We start from the raw sequence: 2867 nt of genomic DNA on the forward strand, positions 1-2867 counted from the left end.
GCGGGAAAGCCCCGAAACCCGGTCAGCCACCTCAGCCTTGTTCCTGCTGTCTGGGGACGTTTTGGTCTCAAGCTTCTGCGGCCTGCCCCATCGTCAGGAAACAAGTCCCTAACAAACATTAGTTCATGAGTAAATGGGGGTTTGTGAAAGGCCATCGCGTGACCAAACCTTCCTGGATGTTACCAGGATATAGAACCCCCAGAGACACGCACCCAAAGCTCAAGTCCGTGTTTGAGCCCATCAAGTGCTAAAATGTTCACCACCATACAGCTGCAGGAATAGCTGCTTTTGTATGGATACTGTTCAGAGGAAGCATGCACATTCTCACCCAAAAATTTCATCACAGAACCCCAAACTGGTTTGGGTTGAAGGGGACCCTAAAGCCCATCCAGTTCCATCCCGTGCCATGGGCAGGGACACCTTCCACTATCCCAGGTGTCTCAGAGCCCCATCCAGCCTGGCCTTGGACACTGCCAGGGATGGGGCAGCCACAGCTTCTCTGGGCAACCTGTGCCGATGACAACAACAACGTGATCAACAACTATAATTCACAGTGAAAGCGGGGTGAGAAAAATAGTACGTATGAAGTTATGGTTTTAGTTCTTGTGCAGAGAAGCACAAGGAAGGAATGCAAAGGAATGCAGAATTCCTTACAAAAGAGATGATGTTAAGACACCTGACATATTAAGGTCACCGACGTTCTGTGATAGGCTTGATACAAAACCATGAGATACTACATAGAGGACTCCAGAGATCTGAAGAGTCTTTGAGGGAGACTCTGTAAGACAAATTACATAGAATACTTAATTAGTCTCTGTAAGACAAATTACTCATTAAAAAATAGATACATTAAGACAGTAGCTGAAATAAGCAGTTTACAGTATGCTGGAGTAGAGCAAATTCATAAGAGCCTTAATGTCCCAAATAACCTGAATAGAACAAATATACATCATGATTTGCCAGGTCATGCTAATAGGCTGTTTCAAGGATGCAACTACAAGGAAAGAGTTAATTTAACAATTCATATAACTGGAGCTATTAAATATTCCCCAGTTTAGCTATGAAAGCAGCTGCAAAATGCAGTGTCACGTGCATGGCCACGTGCAGTGGAAATTTCCTAGCACAACAATACCTCTGGCAGCAGAAGAGAGCAGCCTTCACAGCCTTCTTTCGATCGAGAAGGTATGTCTGCCGTGGCAGCTGACAGCAAGAAAAGTGAGCCTGAATCTTCTCCTTGCTTGTCAATCCTTTTGTGTTCCTGCATCCATCATACCTCTGAGGAAAGCTGAAAGGAAATGCACTTTTTAAATTTATTAAGTATTTCATTAAGGACAGAAGCCGTTGGTTTGTTGTTTTTTTCTTTTTTTTTTTTAAATATGAGTCTTTTAGCTTAATTCAGCAGTTTGTAATTGATGTTACAGTTCCATAGTATAAAAAGCTGTTGTTTTGCTGTCTCTCTGAAATTTACATTGACAGTATTACATCACAGATAGTAATAGATGCTGTAGTTTTCCATATAAAGGCATCTCCACTTTTTAATATTATTGTTAAGAAAAGGGAAGTGGGGGGTAATTTGAGAGCAGCTCGGTGACGCTTACTATTATTGTATCAGGAAATGCTGTGGCAGCCCTGATGTGCTATCTTTGTGACAGAAATTACTCTTATGATGACATTTGGGTATTTTATTTTAAGCTTGAGGCAACTCACAAGGTTACCTGCATGTGCAAAATTCAGCCTGGTTTCAGGAGAGGAACTATTATTGATTTGACGCAAGATCAATACAAAAATTGAAATATCAGAACTGGTGAATAGAAGATAGTCATGGCAAGCAGTGATAGTACAGAGGTTAATTTACCTTTTATTATATTGTACCTTTGAGGCAATTTTCATCCAGCATGTGCAAATGTAAACACAGCACAGTCCTGGGCATGAGTTGGAAGATAAGCTTTGACATGTTCATTTTACAGATGAGTAAACCTCTTGTACGGAGCTTAAAGATGAGACAAGGGAGGTTGCACTGCACAGTGCTGAAAGACGTGGTTTGCATACATGCACGCATGCACGCAAACACTTGGATACATTTAAAAACTTAGCCATGAAAGTCTTAAGGACATCCCAGCTCCAGGTGGAGTGCTGTATCTATGCTGCTGTTCTGCTTCTCCTGGTGTTTACCTTCACTCAGAGAGATGAAATCATAGTATAAATAGAGGGCAAAGTCCACTCTCAAACATTAAGTGGTAAAGTCTCCTGTTTGACATGACAATAAAGTGTGGAGCAATAGGGGGGTTTGGTTCTTTAAAGCTCTTTTCAGTACACTGTGCTCTCTAGTGATGGGTGATACTGACTGAATCACAACACTGCTATCAGCAGCACAAAAGAAAAACACCGAAAGTCCCATGACCTCACTAAACCTTTTGGGCAAGGTGTCAGTAGCGTTTCAGCAGATCTCTCTTTAACCTTTCAGTAACTCTGCATTGGCTGTGCTGCCAGGGCTTTTCCTGTTCTCTGCCCCACACCCTTTTTCCTCCGGTACCCTCGAGACAGCTGAGGATGCAGATTTATCTTAGTTGCTAAGCTGAACTAAGAGGATAGCCTGCTCCTCCCTGTTTAAAAGTGACCACCACCACATTTCCAAACCAAAGCCCAGCGCAGGCTCCAGCACGCTCAGCGTGCTGAAAAAACACGTGGGCCCACTTAGAGACAAGGGCAGCCATTTGGAACAGGGCTCCTTCTGCAAAAGGCGTCCGCAGGGCCTGCTCACGACACTTGGCATCTCCATCGGTGCGAGCGCAAAGCTCCTGTACGCCGTGTTGGCCAGGGGGCCGTGGTGGCCACGCAGGGCTCCATCCCCCGCGGCCGCTGTCCCA

This window comes from Corvus brachyrhynchos, unplaced genomic scaffold, assembly GCF_000691975.1.
Source record: "Corvus brachyrhynchos isolate BGI_N302 unplaced genomic scaffold, ASM69197v1 scaffold209, whole genome shotgun sequence".
Classification (NCBI taxonomy): domain Eukaryota; kingdom Metazoa; phylum Chordata; class Aves; order Passeriformes; family Corvidae; genus Corvus; species Corvus brachyrhynchos.